Below are 16173 nucleotides of genomic sequence, written 5' to 3'. Positions count from 1 at the left end.
TACTGTGAATGATTTAATAGATGCGAAAGTAAGATTTTAAAATAGGAACCGGAACTCTTCATGTCCCCCTCACACATTATTTTCGCAAACGACTAACTTCATTTATTATATTATAAATGATTCCTACAGTCGTTGTGATTTATATCAGGTTCTCAGAGTTTGAACAACATATGGCTACAATGTCTACGTATCTGCTCATCAATAATTTATAAATGCGTAATGGATCAACTTTTGATACGCCCCCCTCCCATCTCTCTCTCTCTCTCTCTCTCTCTCTCTCTCTCTGTCTGTCTCTGTCTCTCCCTCCCATAGCTCTCTATCTCTATCTCTCTCTCTCTCTCTCTCTCTCTCTCTCTGTGTGTGTGTGTGTGTGTGTGTGTGTGTGTCAGTGAGGGAGTACCATCTACGGTACGAATCATACAGAATGAAAATTAAGACCGGTAATCCTCAATTATTTTTGAACGTTTTCGTCTGAACGTGTGTGACTAGTTACAACTGGGTCCCTACTTGGTACTTCTCATAAACATTGACAGTGGTTTGCACCGAACTAAAAAGTACAAATGTTTAACCACAATAAATGCACCGTTTGTTTGATGCATTTATTACACATTAATATTTAAAACCAGTCTGCGTCAAACAGGATTTTTAATAATTATTTTTGTTGCCACTTTTACTGGACTAACTAAAAGTGTTTTTGATTTAAACTAGAAGTTACAGATTGTGTCATAGAAGTGGTTTTATTTGTTTTTTGTTTTCTGTTTAGTTTTCAGTAGAAATGTCAGCTTTTCCCGGCATATTAACAGATTGAAATGCTCTTCTTACTCGTGTCCCTGTGAAATAGTCACTGTGATTAATTAGGGTAAATCATGACGAACTGACCAATTTATTTTAGCACTCTCAACAAACATTGTTTTCAGTGACGAGCCCTTTGAATTAAGTGGTGGGATTGCTACAGGATGCTCTCTATCCCCTGTTATCTACATCTACTTCACTATTCTGAAAGTCACACTTAAGTGCCTGGCAGAGGGTTCTTGGAACCACACTTAGCTTCTGTAAAGTTTGGAAGGTAGGAGACGAGATACTGGCAGAAGTAAAGCTGTGAGGACCGGGCGTGAGTCGTGCTTCGGTAGCTCAGATGGTACAGCACTTGCCCGCGAAAGGCAAAGGTCCCGAGTTCGAGTCTCGGTCGGGCACACAGTTTTAATCTGCCAGGAAGTTTGATATCAGCGCACACTCCGCTGCAGAGTGAAAATCTCATTCTGGAAACATCCCCCAGGCTCTGGCTAAGCCATGTCTCCGCAGTATCATTTCTTTCAGGAGTGCTAGTTCTGCAAGGTTCGCAGGAGAGCTTCTGTAAAGTTTGGAAGGTAAGAGACGAGGTACTGGCAGAAGTAAAGCTGTGAGGATCGGGCGTGAGTCGTGCTTCGGTAGCTCAGATGGTACAGCACTTGCCCGCGAAAGGCAAAGGTCCCAAGTTCGAGTCTCGGTCGGGCACACAGTTTTAATCTGCCAGGAAATTTGATATCAGCGCACACTCCGCTGCAGAGTGAAAATCTCATTCTGGAAACATCCCCCAGGCTCTGGGTAAGCCATGTCTCCGCAGTATCATTTCTTTCAGGAGTGCTAGTTCTGCAAGGTTCGCAGGAGAGCTTCTGTAAATTTGGAAGGTAGGAGACGAGATACTGGCAGAAGTAAAGCTGTGAGGACCGGGCGTGAGTCGTGCTTCGGTAGCTCAGATGGTAGAGCACTTGCCCGCGAAAGGCAAAGGTCCCGAGTTCGAGTCTCGGTCGGGCACACGGTTTTAATCTGCCAGGAAGTTTCACACTTAGATTACTTGTCTCCCGTTCCACTCTCCAACAGCGAGCGGGAAAAAACGAAGTCTTAAATCTCGCTGTACGAGCTACGATTTATTTTATCTCGATGATCATTTCTCCCTGTCCAGGCTGGCGACGGAAAACTATTTTTATGGAAAATTTTGTGGAATAAATCATTGAGTGAAACGCATTGAAACTAGTACTTTCTGGGGATATATACATTATATCTTTGTTATACGATAACACAGTAACGAAATTTTCTTACAGTATTTCAGCCTGTAAGTTCTCTTTAGCCCAACCTCGAACATATACAGTATTGCAGACGGAGGTTGACATCCCCGTCCCAGATGTAAATGACGGTACATTCGGCCACAGCGTAGACTGGAAGTCGACTCATAGTTATATTTTTATTTCAACAGCTGCGAGAATTCAGAATAACCCAAGCGGCTGTTCCGTTATTCGGTGCTCACGAATTATGTCACCATCTCTCCAACTGAAACCACCCGTCCACCGAGTTGGATCATGTCATGTGCACACATCCCTATTATTAAAACGAAGAACAAATTTCTCCTTGGTATGTTATAGCCCCACTGAAATTTCGAAAAGTGAGGAGACATCGAAGTGCGGCTTACGTGGGTTTCAATTTGATTTACATTTGGAATGTCCGCCTGCTTAGCTATGCTCCGGCACTGTAGCTCAGCGAGTTCGGCCAGAGGGTTAACTGTTCTCTGTAATGAAAACACTGAGTGAATGGACCAACACCGAACTTCAGCGGGTGTCACGGGACATACTCCTCGAACAAATGCAACGAACAAAATGAGGAAGGAAAAAAAAGGCTGTGCGGTGAAGTGTTGGCCTACCATGCAGCGGACCCGGTTTCGATTCCAGGCCGTGTTTGAGATTTTCTCCGATCGTAGACTGGGTATTGTGTTGTCCTCCTCATCATCACCACCGACGCGCAAGTCGCCCAATGTGGCGCCACCTGAGATTAGACTTGCAACCCGGTGGCCAAACTTCTCCCGAGGGGGCCTCCCGGCCATCACTGCTACACGATCTTTTTTTTCTTTTTTTTCGTTTGCATTATGGTTGTTTTCTCTTCTATGCATAGATCCCTGCTAGGTTCCGTTATTGTCGATTTCTATCAGCCCATGGTTGCCGTCTATTTTATTATCTTCTGTTGCCGATTTACGTTTCACATGTGTCATCTGAGAGGTACGTATCACATGAATGCACCGAAAGTCTGAAGTTCTCATTTCTAAAAGAAATCATCGCATACCTCTTTGGCGCCTGTTTCTGCATAACAAAACAAAGTTGTAGGGACTGACCTTTTTGTCTGCATAATTGTTAGAGATTAGCTCTGAAATGCTGAAACTAACTGTGTAGGTGAAAAGCCCAGCGCATTTATGACCTGGAAGAAGTCCACTCACTATACGGCTAAGATTAAATGCGCTGATATCGCGCGTGCTGCACATCCAGTATTCGCCTGTCATATCAACGGAAAATATAAGGTCTGACGACAAACTGAGTCACACACAAATATTGCTTCCGCTGTGGCGACAGGAGCGCTTTCCCTCTAGTAGCCATAGTGAATGCATAAAAGTCGTAGGAACACACGGAATGTGATGTCGGTCGTTGCCTGCTGAAGTCTGTTCGGTGCGTTTGTCTCCGTAAAGTCCTGGCAGAAATGTACATTCTTGATATCCACAACTGACGACGATGACTTAGATATGCTTATACAAAAGGCCCTATTTACAGTATTCCTTGTCAGTTTGGTAAATGTTACGTAGCATAAACAGTACGCGCCGTACAAGAACGATGCATCGGTCACCAGGGACCCACACACCTTCTACAACCCAACAAATCTGCAATGGCGGGACATTGTATTTCCACTCGCCTTTCCATTGATTACGAGGAAGTCAAGGCACTGGTTGCAACCTAATCCTATTGGGATTCGATAGTGAACGAAGCTGTGGATATACAGGGTGAGTCACCTAACGTTACCGCTGGATATGCGAGGGCTGTCCAGAAAGTAAGTTACGATCGGTCGCGAAATGGGAACGACTATGAAAATCCGATAAAGCTTTGCAAAGATGTGTTGGGCAGTGTCTAGTATGACTCTAGGTAGAATTATGTCGCTCTTATCATTCCTGAGATCTTAGTGAGCGCGTAAAGATGTTATAGAAAATAGTGTCTCCCGCCAAGTACGAGGGCCTGGTGAGAATTTTCCCCTGAAGCTATGCAACCAACATTACATAACTGTCGTGCGGTTTCTTCTTCAGGACAATTCTCAGCCACATTCTGCAGGGGCAATGAAGATGTTCGTGCATCGTTTCAATTGGAAATGTTTGGTTACCCACAATACAGCCCGTAATTGTCTCCCACTGAGTTTCATCTCTGCTCAAACGAACCGCTGGCTATGAAGACAACATTTTGGCACAGATAACGAGCTTTAGGCCAGCGTAGAGAATTGGCGGAAAGCACTGGCGGCTGCCTTCTATGATGAGGGTATTGGAAAGTTGGTACAACGCTACGACGAATGTCTGAGTCAGAACGCCGACTACGTAGAGAAGTAGCTGAAAGATGTAGCTAACTGTTACAAATGAAACATTTCTGATTTTCACTGTGATTTTCATTTCGCGATCAATCGTAACTTATTTTGTGGACAGCCCTCGTATTTCGTAAACCACATCAAAAACTGACGAACCGATTCCACAGACCGAACGTGAGGAGAGGGGCTAGTGTAATTGTTTAATACAAACCATACAAAAATGCACGGAAGTATGTTTTTTTTTTTTTTTTTAACGCCCGAATCTCGTGGTCGTGCGGTAGCGTTCTCGCTTCCCACGCCCGGGTTCCCGGGTTCGATTCCCGGCGGGGTCAGGGATTTTCTCTGCCTCGTGATGGCTGGGTGTTGTGTGCTGTCCTTAGGTTAGTTAGGTTTAAGTAGTTCTCAGTTCTAGGGGACTGATGACCATAGATGTTAAGTCCCATAGTGCTCAGATCCATTTGAACCATTTTTTTATGTTTTTTAACACAAACCTACGTTTTTTTTTAAATGGAACCCCGTTAGTTTTGCTAGCACATCTGAACATATAAACAAATACGTAATCAGTGCCGTTTGTTGCATTGTAAAATGTTAATTTGTAACCTAACGTTGACGCTTGAAACCTCCGACGTTCAGTTCCTTCTTGTAACAAACACGGGCCACGGTCGGCGAGCAGCATCTGCAGGGACATGTTTACGATGACGACCGTGTTTACGAGTGTGGCTGTAGTGGACTGTTGTGGTTTGGTCTAGCTGTCGCAGTGTCCGCATGTAGCGCTTGCTGCTACTGTTATTCTGCATTCGTCTCCGCACGCAGACCAACTGTAGTATACCGTGTTACCAGACGTCTGTGATAGTGTAGTGTTGTAGGAACTGTGACAATGGTGTATTCGAACTCTGAAAAGGCGGAGATGATACTCATTTATGGCGAGTGTCGACGAAATGCAGCTGAAGCCTGCAGGGTGTATGCAGAACGGTACCCGGACAGAGAGCATCCAACGTGCCGCACGTTGCAAAACATCTACCGCCAACTGTATGCAACAGGTATGTCGTAGCACGCAAACGGGTCCGTAACAGGCCCGTCACAGGAGAAGCGGGTGCAGTTGGTGTGTTAGCTGCTGTTGCCATGAACCCACACATGAGTACACGGGACATTGCGAGAGCCGGTGGACGGAGTCAAAGTAGTGTCATGCGCATACTGCGTCGTCACCGCTTTCACCCGTTTCATGTGTCGCTACATCAGCAATTACATGGTGATGACTTTAATCATCGAGTGCAATTCTGTCAATGGGCATTAACAGAGAATGCGTTGCAGTTCTACCCGTTTGCCGATGAAGCGGGTTTCACAAACCACGGGGCAGTGAATCTACGGAAAATGCATTACTGGTCCGTGGACAATCCTCGCTGGCTCAGACAGGTAGAGCAACAGCGACCGTGGACTGTAAATGTATGGTGCGGAATCATTGGCGACCACCTCATTGGTCCTCACTTCATTGCAGGGGCCCAAACAGCTGCAACACACATCGCGTTTCTACAGAATGATCTGCCAACGTTTCTCGAAAATGTCCCACTGGAAACGCGTCGACGTATGTGGTATCAGCATGATGGTGCACCTGCACATTCCGCAATTAACACTAGGCTGACCCTTGACAGGATGTTCGACGGGCGTTTCATAGGACGTGGAGGACGCATAAATTGGCCAGCCCGTTCTCCTGATCTAACACCTCTGGACTTCTTTCTGTGGTGTACGTTAAAGGAGAATGTGTACCGTGATGTGCCTACAACCCCAGAGGATATGAAACAACGTATTGTGGCAGCCTGCGGCGACATTACACCAGATTTACTGCGGCGTGTACGACATTCATTACGCCAGAGATTGCAATTGTGTGCAGCAAATGATGGCCACCACATTGAACATCTATTGGCCTGACATGTCGGGACACTCTCTCTTCCACTCCGTAATTGAAAACGGAAACCACGTGTGTACGTGTACCTCACCCCTCATGGTAATGTACATGTGCGTCAGTGAAAAAGACCAATAAAAAGGTGTTAGCATGTGGACGTAATGTGCTGTTCCAGTCTCTTCTGTACCTAAGGTCCATCACCGTTCCCTTTTGATCCCTACGTAATTCGGTGCTCTCCGATACACACGATCGAACAGCGGAGGAGTGGTACTCAAGCGCCGACCGCGGTGGTCTCGCGGTTCTAGGCGCGCTGTCCGGAACCGTGGGACTGCTACGGTCGCAGGTTCGAATCCTGCCTCGGGCATGGATGTGTGTGATGTCCTTAGGTTAGTTAGGTTTAAGTAGTTCTAAGTTCTAGGGGACTGATAACCACAGCAGTTGAGTCCCATAGTGCTCAGAGCCATTTGAACAATTTTTTTGGTACTCAAGCGTCAACGTTAGGTTACAATATCACCGTATGTAATTAACATTTTACAATGCAACAAACGGCACTGATTACGTATTTGTTTATATGTTCAGATGTGCTAACAAAACTAACGGGGTTCCATTTAAAAAAAACGTAGGTTTGTGTTAAAAAACATACTTCCGTGCATTTTTTATGGTTTGTATTAACCAATTACACTAGCCCCTCTCCTCACGTTCGGTCTGTGGAATCGATTCGTCAGTATTCGATGTGGTTTACGAAATATATCCAACGGTAATGTTAGATGACTCCCCCTGTATATTGTTATCAGACAACTTGCTCAACCGAGACGGGGATTTCCAGCTCGGGAAGTCATGGAAATCACTCATATGCCACGTCCGCAGCTCGTGGTCGTGCGATAGCGTTCTCGCTTCCTGCGTCCGGGTTCCCGGGTTCGATTCCCGGCGGAGTCAGGGTTTTTCTCTGCCTCGTGATGACTGGGTGTTGTGTGATGTCCTTAGGTTAGTTAGGTTTAAGTAGTTCTAAGTTCTAGGGGACTGATTACCATAGATGTTAAGTCCCATAGTGCTCAGAGACATTTTGAACTCATCTGATTATCTCAAAGGAATTATTGTCCTGAGCCTTCGCTGCCTGGCATTCCAACATATCCCATCCACTTTAATAATCAACCAAATGCTTCGTAAGCTGAATCGGTGCTTGCCATATTTTATTCCTAGACGCTTTAAGCTTCTTTTCTGCGGCTGACATTCTTCTAGTCAACTATCTCTGAAGCGCGTGCAATCACTTCACAGGTTATAATTCTGTCACCAACTCATTTTGAAGATGGCTCAACAGTTATCAGCCGAAATAATGGAAGAAGAGATAATACACGGTAAGCAGGATGTCTTTCCCTGATTGCAACACTTTATTTCTAGATACAGCTATGGTGTTTGTTGCAAATGGTTGCTTATGGATACGCTTTCGTGTGTGCTCCGTTTGTTGCCCTTAAAATTTCTGTAGATTACTCTCCACGTCTTTGCCAATATCTCTTCTGTCACCGCGTTTACAACATCTCGTATACGTGCTGGCTGATTTTGCACATCAGAAACTGGTGAACCGAACGTAACCGCACAAAAAAGTCAAGAGGCGTTCTGTCTAGTGAACGTGACTGCCATTATGTTGCACCGCCTCTACCGATCCGTTTGTCCCGAAAGATTTCATTCAAGAATTGCCGAACAAATAACCATCAGTACTATCTTATTGAAACACTACCCATGGTTGAAATTCATGTAAACGAACTACAACATAAGGTTCAGAGAAGTTGTTGCCATAATGGTAGGCTCAGCGAAAAAGATGGTCCAGTAATTGTATTGTTCATTACGCCACACCGCACATTCACTTTCGGGCTGTCCCTTATCTTCTGTACCACGATGTGTGGTTTCTCCGACCTCCGCATCCAGGTATTATGTCTATTTGCCCGTTTACTGTCCCGGAGATGTGAAAACTCGCTTGGTCGGGAAAAAGACTATGAGGGCAGTCATTGTCTACACTGATTTGTTCCAGCTCGTTCATAGCAAACTCATCGCGTTTTGTCCCGTCATCTGGCTGACAAGCTTACAGTAGTTGCAATTCTTACGCATGGAAATGCCGCCGTTGGTGTTAAATTTTCACCATAGTGCTCTGAGAGATACCTCTTCTCTTGAAACACGACCCGTCGATTTCCGTGGACAGTGTACGCACATTATCAACAGTGTAGTCACGCACTCCAGGTCTGCAATTTCTTGCCTGGTCATCAACACTGACAGTCTCTTTGAACCATCCTCTCCATCCTTTGACGCTCCTGACGTCTGACGGATCTCTCACTGAACTGTAATAGGCGTCCGCGTTTCATGAAGCACAAAACAAATTGCGATTTCTCGTGAACAGACGCCACTGTGGCAGACGCACATCTAAATTATGCTGTCTGTAACAAGAGAGGAATCAGATGCTGTCAGAGCATGAGTAAATCTGGTACTTGCAACAAACCGTGCAGCTGTGTTTAGTATTGATTCCATAAAAACATTTTTTTTATCTGGGATATTTTGTGCTCAATCTGTGATGTCCCGGATGCACGCCGTAAAGATGATGGAATAGTGTAAATTGTAGATCACCCAGTACGGCTGTGCACAGAGCACGTGATACCAATTCGCCAAACTCTTGCGTTCGTCCTGTGTGGCAATTTACGCATGCGGAAACATTGTATCTGCGATACTGAGGGCCTAGCCTACACACTGTTGTCTTCGTAATCCCTAAATTTTGACTGATCTCAGATATGTTATAACTCGTGCGTTTTGTAACTATTGTCATCCCACGTTCAAAGTCGGGTAATATGCAACATGTTGCCATGTTCAGTATCTACCTGTTTCTAACAGGCTATGTATCATATCTGTACTCAGTTCATACGCCGAAAATAGCAGCGACACTTGGGCCTTATACGCGGCGTATCTCCAGATGTGACGATGCTTCGTGAGACTTTGGGTTACTCACATTATATACAATACATTTGCTCGTGAGTGTACTTTTGTTATTGCTGGCGCTAATTTCAGGACGTGCACTGAAAAAGGACCTCAAATGACTACTTTTAAATTCAGTTTCACTGCGTAATTTATTTTCGTAGCAACGAAGTAGTTACAACTGAATAATAATCAACCAGTTGCATAAAAGAAATTTAATTTCTTTACCGGTTTTAGGCACTTAGTGCCGTTCTTCAGAAGGTTATATCTATCGCATTATTTGCGAGTGTCAGAAATAAGACTCATGCAGCAAAATGCCATGATCATGTGTTTCACGGTTTTACCGAAATCGGTAAATAAATTAAATTTCTGTTATGCAACTGGTTGTTTACTATTTCGTTGTTATGACTACAGTTGCTGAGGATGAATAAAATATTAAACGAAGTGGTTATTGAATTAGTCCCATCACAAACTCCTATTCTAGACCAAAACATAATTTAGTTTGGTAAAATGAAGTTGGTAACTTTTGTCTCAATGATGAACTACGTTACAGCAGTGACTCCTTTCTATTTGTCTAACTGAAACCACATTAAAAATATTTTAAAAGTGCCAGAAAATGTACAGAGTGTTTCAAATTCTTTCCGTCGAATGTCGTCTAAGCGCGATAGATCACTTCATGGGGAATAACTTGTAATTTGGTCATAGTGTTCGCTGACACTTTCCGACGTCACTAGGCGATCTTCTGTACTGATTATGCCCCCGAGTGGTGCCACGGTGTGCGCACTCTGTGACATGCGTGTGCATTGTGTGTAGCCTATAATTCCGTCAACTGTTCTGTATGAAAAGAGGCAGGAAAGCTCACCAAAATTAACGATCCTAATTTGCTTCCAAATTATCTTTCTCCGTTTAGACACACACTTAAGCTTTTCCTGTTGAAAATCACTCTACTGAGGAAGGAAGTGTGCAGCGCAAATGGTTATTCGAATCTACTAATTCGGTGAAATCTCGTTGTCTCAGGGCCTTTGAACACTAAAGTGTGCCTAGAGTCGCCAGGGATCGTCAAAGAACATTTTGTCTCTTCGTCTAGGAGTAATCAAAACTTCCTCGGTCCCGGGTTCTCACCCCGCCACCGCTTAAATTTTGAATAAAAAATTATCAGCAATGACGACCGAAGACTTCCGGCATAGAAGTCACCCTCATTCAGCTAACGGCCTTGTCGAAGAAGGCACAGAAGCGAAAAGAGTTTCAGGGTCCCCTCGTGCCGTTGGGGTGGGGAAACTGCCCCTAAACGTGGAAAAAGTCAGCGATGATCAACGGCACGAGGGTACAGAAGGCAACGAAAACCACTGCATTAAAGACACGAAATATGTATCCACAGAATATGTGGCCTGTAACTGAAAAATGTGACGGTGATCTCTCCGCTGGCAAAATATTCCGGACTAGTTCAAATGGCTCTGAGCACTATGGGACTCAACTTCTCAGGTCACTAGTCCCCTATAACTTAGAACTACTTAAACCTAACTAACCTAAGGACATCACACACAGCCATGCCCGAGGCAGGATTCGAACCTGCGACCGTAGCAGCCTCACGGTTCCGGACTGCGTGCCTAGAACCGCGAGACCACCGCGGCCGGCATATTCCGGACTAGTCGTCCATTCGGATCTCCAGGAGGGGACTGCCAAACGGGAAGTTATCATGAGAGAAAGTTTGAATAACCAACGATACAATAACGCTCTACGAGTCGGGGGCGTAGAATGTCAGGAGTCTGACGTTGTAGGGAAGCTAGAAAATCGGAAAATGGAAATGCTTAGCCTCAATCTAGATTTATTGAGGGTCAGTGAAGTGAAATAGAAAAAAAAAGAAACAAGGATTTCAGGTCAGATGGGTATAAGGTAATGTTAAAAACAGCAGAAAATGGCATAACGGGAGTATAATTCGTTATGATGAAGAAGGTACGGAAGAGAGTGAGCTACTTGAACGGTTCAGTGGTAGGTTTACGATAATTAGAATCGACAGCAAACCAACACCCACAACGATAGCTCGGGTATACAAGCCAACGTCGCCAGCCGGAATTGTAGGGATAGAGACAGTATATGAGGATACTGAATGGGTTGCGAGCGCCGTAACACGGCAGGTCTAGAGAGACTCCCTAGCACTCACCCCAGTTGTACAGCCGACTTTGCTAGCGATGGTTCACTGTATACAGACGCACTCAATTGCAGAGACGACAGTTTAGCATAGCCTTCAGCTACGTCATTTGCTACGACCTAGCAAGGCGCCATATTCAGTTACTATAATCTGAACAGATAATATTGTGAATCATGTACCGTCAAGAGCGACGTTCATCATTAATGAATTAAAGTAAAGTATCAAACTAATTACGTCCGCTTTCTGAATTCTAATTCCTTGTCATGTTCCAGACCTCACGTCAGTATAGTCCTTCCCTCCTCACGCCAGCCTACGTGAGCTAAAACGCGTGCATTTCGGCCTCCTCTAGTAACACGGTGTTGGCTCTTCTGCCAACACAGTAATAGGTGTTCAAGTTTCACAAGAGAGGGAGTTATACTTCGAAAATTCAGAGATACAGGAAGATTTCAGTTAGATTGGATCATGGTTAGGCACTGACAGCAAAATCAGATACTGGATTGTACGTACCCAGGTACAGATATGGACACAGATCACAATTTAGTAGTGATGCGGAGTAGGCTGAAGTGTAAGAGACTAGTCAGGAAGAATCATAGGGCAAAGAAGTGGGACATGGAAGTACGCTCGAAGTTCTTTAAGACTATAGATACTGCGATAAGAAATAACTCATTAGGCAGTTCAGCTGAAGAGGAATGGACATCTTCAAAAAGTGTAATCACCGAAGATACCATGGATAACAGAAGAAATACTTCAGTTGATCGATGGAAGAAAGAAGTACAAAAGTGTTCAGGGACAATCAGGTATAGAAAAATGCATCTCCTTTAAAACAAATATGAAATGCAGGGAAGCTAAGGCTAAATGGCTGCATGAAAAATGTGACGAAATTGAAGAGGAAATGACTGTCGGAAGGACTGATCTAGCATGTAGAAAAGTCAAAACAACCTTCGGTAAAATTAAAAGCAAAGATGGTAACATTAAAAGTGCAATGGGAATTCCATTGTTAAATGCAGAGGAGAGAGTGGATGGCTGGAAAGGGTACATTGAAGGCCTCTAAGAGGGGGAAGACTTACCTAATGAAGTAACAGAAGAAGAAACAGGAGTCAATATAGAAGACATAGGGGATCCAGTATTAGAACCAGAATTTAAAACAGCTATGAAAGGCTTAAAATCTAATAAGGCGGAAAGGATGGAACTTTTAAAATCATAGAGGGAAGTGACAACGAAACGACTGTTTAAGTTGGTGGGTAGAATGTATGACTCTGGCTATATACTACCAGACTTTCGGAAAAATATCATCCGTACAATTCCGAAGATTTGCAAGAGCCGACAAGGTCGAAAATTACCAAACAATCAGCTTAACAGCTCATGCATCCAAGTTGCTAACAAGAATAATATACAGAAGGATGGAAAAGAAAACAGAGGATGTGTTAGATGATTATCAGTTTGGTTTTAGGAAAGGTAAAGGCACCATAGAGACAGTTCTGACGTGGCGGTTGATAATAGAAGGAAAACTAAACAAAAATCAAGACACGTTCATAGTATTTGTCTATCTGGAAAAAGCGTTCGACAATATAAAATGGAGCAAGATGTTCGAAATTCTGAGATAAATAGGGGTAAGCTATAGGAAAGGACGTAAAATGTACAGTATGTGCAAGACCCAACAGGGAATAATGGGAGTGGACGACCAAGAACGGAGTGAACGGATTAAATAGGGTGCAAGACAAGGCTGTAGTATTTCGCCCTACTGTTCAGTGTATACATCGAAGAAGCAATGACGGAAATAAAAGAAGGGTTCAAGTGTGGAATTAAAACTCAAGGTGAAAAGAAAATACTGATAAGAAAGGGAAGCAGAATTATAGGATCTGCTTAACGGAATGAAAAAAAAATCGAAGAAAGACGAAAGTAAGGAGAAATAGCAGGAATGAGAACAGCGAGAAAGGTGATAATCGACAAGTAGATGAAATTAACGAATTCTGCTACCTAGGAAGCAAAATAACCAATAGTAAGAAAACTTGAAAAGAAGAGAATCGAAGCATTTGAGATGCGGTGCTGCAGAAGAATTTTGAAAATTAAGTAGCCTGGTAAGGTAAGGAATGAGGTCGTTCTCAGGAGAATCGGCGACAGAAAGAATATATGTAAAACATTGACAGTAAGAAGGGACAGGGTGGTAGGACTTTAAGATATCACGAAATAACTTCCAAGGTACAGGAGGGAGCTGTAGAGGGTAAAAACTGTAGAGTATAACAGAGACTGGGATGCATCCAGATAATTGAGGACTTAAGTTGCAAGTACCACCCTGAGATGAAGAGTTTGACCCAGAAGAGGATTTCGTAGCAGACAGCATCAAAGCTGAGCCGTGGTAGAAATTGCTGTTGTGAAGAGCGCGCGGCAGCGGCGTAGTGTGAAGCTTTCGCCCTCCGTTTCTGGCGGTGGCGCCGCTGTGGCAATCGCAGCTTTGGTGTCTCCCTCTGGTGGGAATTCTTAAAAATATTCTTTGAAAATAAATCACGGTTCAAAAGCAGTCAGAAGACTGATGACTCAGAGAAGAGGGAGAGGAAGAATGAAAAAAAGATCCTTGTTCCCCTTCACGTGATCTATCATCCCTAATCATTTGATGTAAAGACTTTTCAACACACTGCATACGCGATGAAACCTTTCGTGTGTTAGCATGTTCATAAGTGCCTCACAAGCCATCACTTCAGAGACAGAGTGTCAATACATGAAACTGACTCAAATTTTGTTACCGAATTTCTGCCCTTAGTAAACCGCTATCTGTTCTATTATCAGTCAATTTTCATACATGCGCTATCGATCTCGTAGGATGAGAACTTATTAGTACATATCCGAAAGCAACGTAAACTAAAAATGATTCTCTCTCGTTGAGAAAGAAAAAAGCCGTCTATAGAGAGCCTTCCGGCAGATGAGGTACTCTCTCCCATAGCGTGCATGGCGATACGTTCGTCCCGCAAGATATTACACGATGTGTCAGTTCTGATTCATAAATCGCTCTCCCGAGATCGTGGTCTAAAGAAAACCAACGGTGAAGTCAGTTACCTCGCTCTGATATAGGGGTGATTGGAAGTCTCACGTCCATCCCGGTAAATCAGGTGCTGACTGTCAAATCAATCCAAGCGTGGTTCCTGCTTGTCTTCTGGTAGATAAAGACTTCTCGCACTGTGTACGTCAAAAACGAGGTAACAAAAAGTCCTGTGATCACTCAAAGAAAACATACGCCAAGTACAACAGAATAGCTGCAAATATGAAATATACCAGAATATCATTTCCATTTTTATTGCATTTAACTGCCCATTTGGTTGCTCGAATGTCTGATTCTCTGTATTTACCAATTTTCCGTATTATATAAGTGGTACCATTTCATTTGATGTTACCCCGATAGCATTGCTTAAGGTTATCCGCCTGATTTTTATTTGGAAGGTTCTTGCCGTCCTAGTAACAGCTTCTTTCTGATTTACTTCTTCTTATACGTTACGTAGTGTGTAGAGCAATTGTTAACTAATTATGGTTACGTACATTTTAACAATCCAAAGTCAGTGAGGTAAAACGTTTTGTTGTGTCAGCTGCTGTTCAGTAGAGAGAGAGATGTCATTGGAGACTTGATGCAGTTTACAAAGACACTTGCTAAGGATAACAATTTCGAAAATAGTAGGGTGGAACCATCACATAGAAAATGTTGTGGAGAAGGCGAACCAAAAACTGTGTTTTATTGGCAGATCTACTACAGAGACTGACCGTACTGTACTTGTTCGTCAGCTTCAGGAGTATTGCTGCGCGATAGGTGATCCTTGCCAGACTGGGGAATTCGATAAAGTTTAAGGAAAGCTAGCACGTTTTTCGTTATCACGAAACTGAAAAGAGAGTATCTTGCATATTATAGTTGATTTGGGCTAGCATGATTAAAATACAGGCAGTTTACGTTGTGGCGAGATCTTTTCACAAAATTATGGTGACCATCTGTCACCTCCGAAGGTAAAAATATTTTATTGAGTTAAGGAGAACTGGTCATCGTGACAGAATAAATCTAAGCTCGCACCGAGAGATAAACGTGATCATTTTTAGGCGTGCTATTCGAGAGCAAAATGGTACGGAAACAGTCTGAAGGAGAGTCTATAAGACTTCCGGCAAACACTTCAGCGTGAAATGTAATCGTGTAGACTTAGATGTAAACTGGTGCAACTACTACCAGTTACGTTAACTTAATGCGAGAAGGCAGATAGCACACTTGACTGTACGATCTAGTCACAAATTTCAAGTAGACCTCTCCGTGTGGAAAACAGACGCCAGCGCACATTCACTGGAAGAATCCCAAGGACATGTCATTTACCAGCCTTCATTTCTACCTACATTTGATAATTGTTTTTCCCCTTGGATTAGTCACAAATACTTTGTGTATGACTCATCGCTAAATTTTGAAGCAGATATCCACAGAATAGTATTCTAAGACCAAATAGGTATGAAGGTGCTTCATGTGAATGCACTAGAAGAACTATGTAATCAGTCACGATTTACAATCGATTTCATTGTCATTTAGGCGTGAATGCTTCCTACAGGGAAGGAAAATTTGTTTCATTTCCCCTTCTCTGTCAGCGAACTATGTTAAAAATTAGATTGTAGCATCGGATCTTAATTGTGGTGTATGTTGCGAATCATTTTCCGTTAGTTGTTAATACAAATAAACGAAAGCTGCAGCTGCTCAAATTATGTATGGTGGCCATTACAAACAAAGGCCACCAATAATCAATTCATTGAAACCTTATATCAGCCTAAGTGATTAGTGAGATTTACATGAAAG

The sequence above is a fragment of the Schistocerca nitens genome, chromosome 2, assembly GCF_023898315.1.
Source record: "Schistocerca nitens isolate TAMUIC-IGC-003100 chromosome 2, iqSchNite1.1, whole genome shotgun sequence".
NCBI lineage: Eukaryota > Metazoa > Arthropoda > Insecta > Orthoptera > Acrididae > Schistocerca > Schistocerca nitens.
Note: the sequence above shows the minus strand (reverse complement) of the source record.